The sequence below is a fragment of the Eptatretus burgeri genome, chromosome 9, assembly GCF_056783735.1.
Source record: "Eptatretus burgeri isolate ZD-2024b chromosome 9, Ebu_testis_v1, whole genome shotgun sequence".
Taxonomy (NCBI): domain Eukaryota; kingdom Metazoa; phylum Chordata; class Myxini; order Myxiniformes; family Myxinidae; genus Eptatretus; species Eptatretus burgeri.
The window spans coordinates 104,811,820-104,823,873 of record NC_140969.1 but is presented as its reverse complement, the minus strand read 5'-3'; the positions used below and the strand labels follow the sequence as shown (position 1 = coordinate 104,823,873).

General features: G+C 45.4%; 1 protein-coding gene across 6 annotated transcripts in view; it reads left to right on the top strand.

Annotated features, from left to right (window-relative positions):
- Positions 1–516: 516 nt before the first annotated feature.
- LOC147020826 (ubiquitin carboxyl-terminal hydrolase 17-like protein 5) overlaps positions 517–12,054 on the top strand; it is a 69,485-nt gene continuing 57,947 nt past the window's right edge. For 2 of the 6 annotated variants that reach the window (XM_085896464.1, XM_085896465.1), the window contains exons 1-2: positions 517–1,006; positions 3,734–3,823. The gene's annotated coding sequence lies outside the window, so the exon portion shown is untranslated. Of the gene's footprint in view, positions 1,007–1,050; positions 1,178–3,733; positions 3,824–12,054 lie in introns of those variants that run through there. The other 4 variants (XM_085896467.1, XM_085896468.1, XM_085896469.1 and 1 more) reach the window with 3 other exon arrangements.

Here is a 12,054-nt window from a genome sequence, read left to right as displayed (position 1 = left end):
GCTCCATTGTGTCACGTGAGAGGCGCCGTCGCATGGGCCACGAATATCAATTGTCGTGCTTTGTGCCATGAACACGTGACGTAAGAGAATGCACGGATAGAGTGGCAATGGAGAGGGATGCAGACGGATCGAAGGACGAATGAGGGATTGTTGACTTGAGGTTTGCCGAAGGGGGCTATTGTGGATTGTTGAAATGAGCAGGGGGGGGAGTATGACATCACACCGGGGAAATCCCCTCATGTTTCCGGTCAGTTCCCCACCTCCCCTCCACATCGGGTCTGACACGTGACCTCCATGAAGTACATCACTTGGGGCGGTGTATGGCGATGTTATTGTAAATATTCTAAAGGTGAATTTATTTTAATGTTTAAGTTTCTTCGTTTCTGATGTGATTATGAAACGTGATTTCCAAAAAGCGAGATATTTTCGGAGAATATTTGTCCCTTCCTGTTTGGTTGTGTGGAAAACGGATGTAACAGATCGACCAGGAGAACCATTGATGGGTTGACACGGAAAGTCAAACACCGATTTTGATGAAACAAGAGTCGCCCTTGTCCGGACACTTTCTCCTCAACTCCATCAAGTTGGACCCACTTCATGGCAAATTCACAAACCCTGTCCAACGGCTTTTCATTAAACGAAATCACATTCCCAAGATGATCAAAACGTGCATAACGCACCTAATTTGGATGTGTCGACTCGTCAGTGTGGACCTGGCGGGAAAATCTTCACAATGCCTTCATTTAGCTCGAAACGAAGAAGAAGAAGAAGAAGATGAGGAGGAAGAAGAAGAACCCCATAACCAAGGAGACCGTGATGTTCCGGTTTGAACGGTTCTTAAGGTGCACGTGCTGTATGTACATCGTGCTCTGGTTCTGAACACGAGGTTTTCCTTCGAGGTCAAATCGAGCCCTGAGGTGGAAGACGAGTCACGAAGCCCGCAGGCCTGCGATGGCGGGAAAAGCCACTGAAGGTGTTTCTCGCATTACAAAGTACACCGGTGAAGGTGAGTGTGATTTGTTGTCCTTTCTTGGGTTTGACCGGAGTGCCGTGTGCGCATGCGCGACGCGCCGGACCAGTAATGGCGCCAAGTGTCGTCAACAAAACCTTCGTGAAGCTGAATGCGTCGTGATCGTTCTTATTGTTTGTACATCACGACATCCCAAGTGGTGACGAGGTAAAAAAAAAAACTGTCCTTGTCTCGATCGCGACTCTGCATTCTCCATGAATACTCCGATGGGGAGGATTGGGCGGATTTCGTCGAGAAGCTTGATCAGGATTTCGTGAGAAACAACATGGCGGCTGTTGGTGATGCCGTCCGTCGTCGTCGTCGTCGTGCTGTGTTGTTGACTGTGTGTGGGCAGAAGGTGCACGGACTCGTCAAAAACCTGCCGTCACCATGGTGACCGACCGACGAGTCATCTATCTATAATTCCAGCAATCTCTGTATGTGTGTGTGTGTCTGTCTGTCTGTCTGCGACCACCGTTTCTCGACGATCGCCGGTCCGATCTGATTGAAACTTTCCAGGAATATTGCTGGGGACCCGCGGATGTGCCTTTTCGAGGTTTTATATCAATCGGACGAGCAGTTCCCAAGTTACGGCCATTTATCTGTCGACCAATGATAAGACACGTTGATATGACGTCACGAATAACGTCACAATTAATGGGGTTTTTTTTTTTGCACGATTGCCATCACAATTCTTCTTTGTTTGGTATGACGTCACAATCGACGCTGGGGACCTGAGTATGTGCCTTTTCAAGGTTTGATATTAAGCGGTTCCCAAGTTACGGCCATTTATCTGTCAACCAATGACAAGACACGGTGCTATGACGTCACAATTAATATTTATTTATTTATTTTTTCACGATTGACGTCACAATTCTTCTTCGTTTGATATGACGTCACAATTGATGCTGGGGACAATTTACGCTGAGAAAAATGTGCATTTTGAAGGTTTGATATCGTTCTTCATCTGTTTCAGCTGTTTCCCAGGGTTTGAAAGCTGTTCTTTTCCAAGGTTTGAATTAATTGTTCAAATTATTAATTAATCCCAAGGTTTGGGGGGGCGAGAGAGAAGGGACAAGAGAGGGGGCGTCACAATGCGAGAGAAGGGGGCAGGAGAGGAGGTGTAAGAGTAGGAGCGAGAGAGAGAGGGGCGAGAGCGGAGGGAGGAGAGAGGAGGGGCGAGACTAGGGGGAGTTTATTTGACGTCACAATTAAGGTTTATTTATTTATTTATTTTTTGTGAATACATTTACAGAGAGGGGGGTGAGGGAGAGGGGACGTCACAATTCAAGAGAGGAGGTGGCGGGTGAGAGGGGTGAGAGAGGAGGGGCGAGACTAGGGGGGGCGAGAGAGAGGCGGCGTCACAATTCTTCTTCGTTTGATATGACGTCACAATTGATGCTGGAGACCTGAGTATGTTTCCCAAGTTATGGCCATTTATGATACGGTTGGTCCGATCTAATTGAAAAAATGCCCCAATCCAGTCTTCGTTTACAAGAGCGAAGGAACGAAGCTGCACATACTGGCACGCCTCACCCACGAGAGAGGGTACTGGCACGAGAGAGGGGGGAGGGGGTGTGAAAAAATGCCCCAATCCAGTCGTCGTTTACGCACCTACGGGCCCGCACTAGTATGAAGAACTCTGTGGGCTCGTCAAGCTCCACTTCAAGCCGAAAGGTGGTCCAATCATATCAAGGGATAAGTTTTATTCACATACTCACCAGGAAAATCAGGACATTTCCCGTTTTATCGCTGATCTGCGCCGTTTAGCAGAACCGTGTCTGTTTGGTGCTGTGCTTGATGAGATGCTCCGAGACTTTTTGTGATTGGGGTAAATCATGACGTCATCCTACGAAAACTCCTTGCTCAAGAAGACGACCATGATCTAGGAAAAACTGAAGATTGCACAGGTGTGGATGACGCCTGCAGAAAACCTGAAGGAGATGTCGTTCTAAGAGCCAGAACTCTTCAAGTGCAGATACTGTAAATAAGTTTGCTCAATCTTCGTATTCTTGAGGTTGGACATACGTTACAGTCACGTGACTTCGCTTGGTAATGCGACCGCCATATTGGCAAAGGGGAAAACAAATGCAGCACCGATCACAGACGCCCGTATATCGTGGTTTACTTGCGCGCAAAGCCGAGTGATTTGTTTTCTTCTGTCGATGTATTTCAGATAAATTGTTGATACATTGTGTTCACTCAAGTGTTTGCAATGTCATATCAATATATAGAACATTTGTCAGGCGAGGCTAAACAAAAAAGGAGTTTGTTTCCAGTTTCCTACCGACCCATTGCTTTTATATGCGACCCTACGATTTTTGTTGACAATTAGGACTCAGGCGCCGCCATTTTGAATCCCGCGTGTTACGTCAGTGAGAGTTTCAAAATGGCGGCGCCCGAGTCAAACGCGCGTGAGGACTGCTTTGTGGATCAGTCTTTTCACTGTTAGTTTCACCTATTGTGGTGGTGGTGGTAGCGGTGTGATGGTGATGGTGGTGCAATATCTTTTTTAGTTATATGAAGGAAAATAAACATTTTTAATCGAGTTACATGAATGTATTCATGGCAAAAAAAATTGTTAAAAAAAAATTCCCTACCAACCTACCCAATTTTTTTTTTGGCCATGCAAGAGGAAACAAATGTTTTTTTTTTTGGCCTGATGCATTGGCCAGATATCGAGCCAAAATACAGTTAATTGGGCTTGATTCTTGCCCCTAACAGTACCCCGGTGATTCGTGGATCGACAACCCGAAGGAATGGCCGAACGTGCCATACCCAGACGTATGTCCACATATCTAGTCAAGACACCAGGTATTTGATTCAATTTTAAACCAAGTTTTAACTGTGTATTATCAAATATTACTGTACTGGAGTGTTAATATATTATTTCAATTATTTATGAACTCCTGATCTGACGTGGCTAGTTAGTAATAGTTTTAATTGACCTGCCTTGTCTGTACTGTGACGTTGAGTCATCTGTGCTAATTGTGGGTCACTCGCTGACCCAGCAAGAATGTCAATGAATGATTAAAATATTGCTCACATTCATGTTGTATAAATTCTGTCTTATCCCTGATTTTAATTATGTGTATGGCTATGCCTATGAGCGTTGCCGTATGTGAGTGAGCATGTGTGCCTGTGTGTTTCTACGTTTTGTAATGATGTTGCAGTGCGTGGCTATATTTTGTGGCTGCTGAGTTGAAGCACCTGTGCTGAGGACAAGACTGCGGTGAACTTAAAGGAAAGGCCGACACATTGTCATTGCATTTAGTTTGCAAATTCTAATCCTATTAATGGCAATCAAGGGCCAAGGCATTAATGTTTTTGCGTGATGTACCATTGCTTAATTGCCCTGGTACTATTTTAATAACTAACCACTAAATATATTTTTCTTTTTAATCTCAGGAGTGTTTACACATGAGGCAATGAAAAACTACTGATCACTGGAAGTCCACAAATTTTTTGTCTCATGGCTCTAAGCCACAGGATTCACCTCTCTGGTTCAGTCGCCCGACTTGGTATGAGATAAAAGGAGAGTTCTGAATTTTTAACTTCCTCCATCGAAGATCGGAGGTTACTGTTTTCACCCCTTTCTGTTTGTTTGTTTGTTTGTTTGTTTGCTTGTGAACAGTATTACGGAAAAAGTCCTCGACGAAACTTGGTGGGGGGATTAGGTATGGTCCAAGGATCATGCCATTAGATTTTCGACTTGGTCCAAAATCCAATATGGCCGCTAACCCTTCCGGTTCCGGTTTTGAGCAGCGAGAGGTCTCCTTTGGGGATCCCTGCTGACTTCTCAAAGCTAAGTTTCCGGTTGTTATTTGTCCCGTTTTAACTGTTTAATTTTCTCACCTACATGTTACTGTGTGTTGCTAGTTCGGTTTTGTTTCAAAAATCGTGCTATTTTGTGAGTATTTTTGTCGACGTTCTTACCTGTGCTTGAGGCCTAGGCGTAGGCTTGAGGCCTACCGGTTCCACTCGGTGTTCGATCGTTTTTTTTTGTTGTTTGTTTTTTCTCCCCATTACCTTCATTTTCTATCCTCCCCATTACCTTCAATTTTGATCCTCCCCACTTTCCAAACATCCCCCATTCTCTCAACTAATCTCTTTCTTATCTCAAAAAAAAAAAAAAAAAAAAAAAAAAAAAACCTGCAACAACAACACGCTCACCTTCTCCCGATTCTGCTTCTTCTTCTTCCTCTTAACTTCCTCCTCGTCTTCTTCCTCCGTTTTTTTTTTTTTTTTTTTTTTTTTTATACACTTCCATGACCTAATCTGTTGAACTCTCTCATATATTAATATTAACAACAAAAAAAATATATATATATATATATACACCCAACAACAACAACAACACGGTCACCTTCTCCCCTTCTCCCGATTCTGCTTCTTCTTCTTCTTCCTCTTAACTTCCTCCTCGTCTTCTTCCTCGTTTTTTTTTTTTTTTTTTTTTTTTTTTTTTTTTTTTTTATACACTTCCATGACCTAATCTGTTGAACTCTCTCATACATTATTTTTTAACAACAAAAACGATCTTATAATGCTTCATCTTCCTCTCTCACACATGTGGTACTCTACTGTTTCACAATGCACTACTCTTCTGCTATTTTAACAGACTGCTCTCATTTCGAGCTCTCCTTCATTCCTTGCCTAAAAAATCCAACTATTACAGCGCTTCTTCTCTCCATGCTCTGAATTCGCCTTCATTGCACCCTTCAAGAATTGTGTTAAATCGCATCTCTGACCTAAAACTTTTAAAAACCACAGTTTGCCATGGATGCTCGCTTTCCATCAACCATTCTTTTTTTCCAAATTCAGTGCCAACTCACCCCCCTCACCCCTCACTCTCACTCTCAAAGCAACCATCCCACTCTTCTTCCTCCAAGCCTCCCTCTCACCTCTCTCAAAAATCCCCCCCTCACCTTTCTCCCACCTTTCATCCCCCTCACTCTTCCTTCTCAAAGTTGCCCCCCCTCTCATCCACCAACCTGCCTCCCTCCACTGCCCTCTCACCTCCATCTCTTCACTCCACCTCCTCAAATCCTCAACTGCCTTCTTCCTTGTCTCTTGTCCCCCTCTCCCCCAGCACCACAGAGCCTTTTCTCCTCATTCGGCCCCCTCCCCTCGCTGTTCTGCAATACCCCACACTCCTTCAGCAACCCTCCTTACCTGCCCCCCTCGTCCCTTGTCTTACCCTCCCCCTCCCCCTCCACCTCCTGCACCCAAAGCCTCCTCCCCTTCCTCTTCATTAAAAGTGTGGACCTCAAATATCCGGGGCCTTCGCTCAAACCTTTCAGATCTTTCCATACAGGTTGCCACTGACAAACCAGACATTATCTGCCTAACAGAAACTTTCCTCTCCCAAGACGTGTCTGATTCCCAAGTATCTCTCCCTGGCTACTCCCTCTTACGGTATGACAGACCTGAGCCTCGTCCTGGTGGAGGTGTTGCTCTCTTCATCAAAGACTCTATTCCTCACTCTCCATGCACTGCTCTCACTCCCCACACCCCCAGGAATACCTCTGGCTTCGGCTTCCCCTCCACTCCCACCTCATGTTTATATGTGTACTGTACCGTCCACCGAACAGTGATGACTCCATCTACACCTCACTATCCGAAAACATGGACCATCTTCTATCTTCTCATCCAAACTCTCTTCCTCTTATGTGGTGACTTCAATTGTCATCACGCCAGTTGGCTAGGTGTGGGTACCTCTCTCACCTGCCATGGCACCTCAGCAAAAGCTTTCTGCGACTCATTGGGACTGACTCAATCGGTCAACTTCCCGACCCGGATCTCAACCAATGGTACTCCATCTCTTCTGGATCTGATTTTGACAAATTTCCCTGACAATATCTGCTGCTCTTCCTTCGCTCCAATTGGTTCTTCTGACCACGTCCTTGTTAAAGTGGACATCTCTCTGGCTGTTATCAGAGAACCACCTCACCGCCGTCGAGTCTGGCATTTCACTCAAGCCGACTGGCAGGGTCTCCGAGCAGCCATCAAACTTACAGACTGGTCTCCTATCACTACTTTCTCAAACATCAACTCATCCTGGGAATTCTTTCAAAGAAACTTGCTCTCCCTCATGCACAGATTTATCCCCTCTCGTGTTCAGTTGTCTTACCCTTCCTCCCGCCCTTGGTTTACTGAAGCTTGTGGCGAGGCAGTTGTCCTGAAACAACTTGCCTTTGCCTCACGGAAAGCAAACCCAACTGAGGGCAATCTCAGTTCTTTCCACAAAGCTCGGAACAAGTGTGTATCTACCCTCAGGAGAGCCAGAAAACAACATCTTTCTCATCTCAAGTCTGAACTCTCATACCTCTCTCCCTCCTCAAAATCCTGGTGGCGTTTAATCAAATCTGTTTCTGGTGTATGTTCCCCCTCCATCCCCTCCCTTACCTCAAATGGCCGCACTGCTGATTCCACACGTGATAAAGCTGAATGTCTAAACTCGGTGTTTGCAGCTAAATCTTGTGTCCTAAACCCATCACTATCTCTACTCACTTTACCCAGTCGCACCCAACTGTCCCTGGACTCTGTATCCTTTTCTCCTGACAAGGTGGAGAGCTTGCTTTCAAACCTCGAGTCAGATTCTGCAACCGGTCCAGACGGCATCAGCCCACGTGTCCTCAAAGCCTGCTCTTCTGCTCTTGCTCACCCTCTCTCTGTACTATTCACCCTCTCATTTGCCCAGGGTCATCTGCCATCTGCCATCTGCTTGGAAATCTGCTAACATCACTGCCCTGCATAAAAAAGGTGCAAAAACAGATCCCTATAACTACAGACCAATCAGCCTTCTCCCAATCATCAGCAAGGTGATGGAATCCATCATCGCCTCAGATATGAAATCCTTCCTCTTCTCCAATGGCTTGATTTCCAATCATCAATTTGGTTTCAGACCAGGTCACTCAACCCTGGATATGCTGCTTCTGCTCTCCCATCAATGGATGGAGGTCCTCAATGCCAGACAGGAAATCCGAGCCGTATCCCTGGACATATCACGTGCTTTTGACACAGTCTGGCACCCTGCACTACTCACCAAACTCTCTTCCCATGGTATTCAAGGCCATCTCCACTCATGGCTCGCAGACTTCCTCTCCTGTCGCAGTCAACGTGTGGCCCTAAATGGAGTTCTTTCATCCCCTCTTCCTGTGCAGGCTGGAGTTCCTCAAGGTAGCGTTCTGGGCCCTGTTCTTTTTCTGGTTTTCATCAATGATCTCTCGGACTCTCTGGAAAATCCTCTATTTCTCTTTGCCGACGACTCCACCCTCTGCCGTACCATCTGTCATCCCTCAGACCGGCAAGCAGCAGCTTCTTCACTCACTGCAGATCTGGATAAAATCACAAACTGGTCCAACACGTGGAACATGTCTTTCAATCCAGACAAATCTCACACTCACCATGTCTCTTCGAAAGGACCGTTTACAAACCCCCCCCATCCACTTTCTCAACAATCCTCTGGAAGAAGTCTTTTCTTTCAAGCTTCTAGGTCTCACTATCTGCCATGACCTTTCCTGGGAAAGTCACATTTCCAACCTCGCCTCAAAAGCCAGTCGCCGACTGGGAATCCTCCGTCGTGCTCAGTCCTTCCTCGGCCCTCTTGAGCTCCTGACCACTTACAAAGCTTTTGTCCGTAGCCTGATGGAGTACTGCTCTCCCCTCTGGGCTGGTGCTCCTGCCTCCACCTTTCTCGGCTTCACGCTGTCGAAACCAGGGCATTTAAGATCATCGGCATCTCCCGCAATGAAGCTGAGTCTTTGGGCCTCTCACTCAATCACCGCAGGTTGGTCGGTGGTCTTTCTGTCTTCTACCGACTCCTCTCCAGCCTTGCCCCCCTGCTCTCTCTGCGATTTGTCCCCACCACATTTCCGCAGGGCGCTCAAGGTCCGCCAACAACCCCTTCTGGTAAAACTACCAAAATCACGAATCACTGCTCATCTTCACTCTTTCATTCCTCTTTTTCCCGCCTTTGGAATAAACTTCCTCACTCTATTCTTTCCCATTCTTCCCTCCAGGCTTTCAAAACAGCTGTTCACCACCACCTCTTATCTTCCCCCATCCAAATCCTCGATCTTTTCTACCCCCGATAATCCACCCAAGCCCACTTCCTTCATTTCTCCTACTTTCCTTCCTGAAAGTCCCTGAAATGTCCATCTTCTCTTCGCCATGTTCCCTGTCCCATCCCCATCCCTCTCCCTTCCACAGTTCACCTAATGTGTCTGTTCCCCACTGTTTTGTCCCTTCCACTCCCGCCCCTCTTGTCTCATGCCTCCTTGCTGTGAGTTGTGTGTTAGCTCTCATACGAGCCTCGACCAAGGTATACAAAAAAAAAAAACCCTAACATGGTATGGCAGCCACATTGGATTAAAGGAAACAAAATTGGACATCATTTTCTCTGAAACCGCTTGATGGAAAAAAACAAAAACAAAACTAGAGGCGGAGCACTTGTCTTCTTGTGCAGTCTATAAAAAATTATAATTGCAGCTGATTTTGGAACTTCAGGTGGATATACCAACGTAAAATCAATTTCTGTCTCAAGGAATCTAGTTATGACTAATGAATTGAGTATGTAAAAGGGAAAGTTGCAAACTATAACTCTGTGAGCACTGTTGACGTCAAATTGAATGAATAGGATATCAGGTTCACTTGAGTGACCTAGCAGTATTGGCGGTGGAGGTTTTGCACTCTACCGAGTGCTCCCCCTCTAGTTTGCCTTGTTATTTGTACAACTAAAAATACAGCAACTTTTCGGCATTGTTGCAAATAATAATATCAGGTTCACTTGAGTGACCTAGCAGTATTGGCGGCGGAGGTTTTGCACTCTACCGAGTGCTCCCCCTCAAGTTTGCCTTGTTATTTGTACAACTAAAAATACAGCAACTTTTCGGCATTGTTGCAAATAATAATGTGTAATAAAGGCTACGAAAGAAACAAACTTGTAACAGGTACGAGTCGAGTGCCATGCGATAGCGCTAGCGGCTCATACACCGCTGCAACGCATAGCAGGGCGATCCGAGCGAACGAGGTACTTTGTTTTCCCCTTCGCCAGCGTTGCTATGCGGACATTGCATTATGGGTCGGCAAAGTTCCCGGATGTCTGACCCCGAGAATGAGGCTCCACCGAAACCAGTTGTGTGTTTGAATCCTGCTTCATCGGTAACGAGAGCCCCCAAAAACTTGTGTTGGCGGTGTGGTGCAAATCATATGGCTCACCAATGCTGTTTGAGGCGGTACACACGTAACGGATGTGGCAAGATCGGGCATCTTCAAAAGAGGTGTTCCCAATCCAGCAGTGGTGATAGTATTGGCACCACCCATCATGTGGATGATGGGGCATTCCATGTCAAGTGTACACACCCTCCCAACACTAATACCTCATTTTCTCCCCATATATTGGTCATTTATTCACTTGGGTGAAAAAACTCAAAATACCAACTTTTAGACCTGTGGGCCCATCGGGGTCCATTTTAGGGCCCCCCCAAATTTTGGTGCCCCGGCTGCTCCACAATCTTCCAGAGGCCATATCACAGGTTGTAGTGGTCCGATTTGACTGATCTTGGTATCAAAATGCTCATAAAAGCGAGATCTTTCGAATCGCGTAAAGTAAAATTACTCCGAAGCAGTAATTCAAAAAGTTATAGTTTGGGGCGCCCTTTGACCTTGGGCCCCGCTCCCCAGCCAAACCGATGGTCCCGATTTTTTTTCGTGTGAGAATACCCCTTCATATACTCCAACACCTCAGCATAAATGAAAATGGGATCTCAATGGGTTCAAGTGTGATGATGGTTTTATTGTTCGAGGTCTCGGGTGCTGGACACACAATACGCCACAATACATAGCACACTATTTGAACACAAGATTTCCAATACACTATATCAGTATATTGTACTTAAATTTTCCACATGCACATGCAAGAACTGGAAGCGATACCAGTACAAGTAAGAGTTTTTCCGAGCATATTATAGTCAAGATTTTTTTGCCAACCAATGTTTTATTTGACAGCTGTGTTTCTTTTTTTACTGATTATGTAGATTCTACCTGTAGCAGTTTTTGGTTCTACGGAAAGAAGTATATCAGAAATGTCTAAAATGCAGTGATCTTCAATGTCAGGAAAAAAGAAACTATTTGCGGGCCCGTTTGGATGAAGAAAATTCACTTTCACTTCATGAGTGTCCTGAAAGGCTTCCATGATTCAAGCAAGCCACCATTTTCCCTCATAGTGCACTGTGACATAACCTGAGAGTTTCCCGTTAAAAGTTGGTGTAGATTTTGAAATAGCTGACGCGATACGGTGTTCCTCGCTAAGGTTGAATTTGCATACTTGAAGAGCAGTTTCAGAAATAGGGATGAAAGCATGAAGTTTTTGAGTTCCAGCTATGGTTTTGGCCGTTTTTAATCATTCTTCCAGATTTCGTTCTTCCTCGTCATACGCCTCTTGGATCCCGTAACCCAACTTCATTTCATTCAAACCATTTTCAGCAAAGGCGAAAGGATCTTTTGGAGAAATAATTTGACTGTCGTAAGGTCTACGCAGGCTCTCACGTGTTGCTTCTCGTTTGACTGTACCTCCCACGCCAACTGAAGGGCCCTTGCCATGACTTGTGGCAAAAAAAATGCCATTCTGCGTCAATACCATACTCTGATTTGTGATGACATAGGTTTATGAAGGCTTTGCAATTCTTATATTGGCAATTCTATAACCGTCTGAGAAATAGTAAAGTTTCTTTACATTTCTAAAGCTAGATTTCAAGTGTTGAATGAGCATTCTTTGGCAGAGGTGGACTGAGACAACGTCGTGAGTATTGCATCCTGATATGATCGTGAACGAATCGTGGTTTAATTTGCCATCGTCCGATTTGAAATAGTAAACCCAGGGGTGAATTGTCGCTTGAGAGCAGTTCCAATGGAATCCTTGGGCCGCATCCTGTACGACAAACGAATAGTTCTCTGAGAAGTCTCCAATAATGACAAATTCTCCTTCAGCGATTTCGTCTTTCTTATTTTTCAGATACTGAGATTTGGGCCTTGGCAATGAAGTC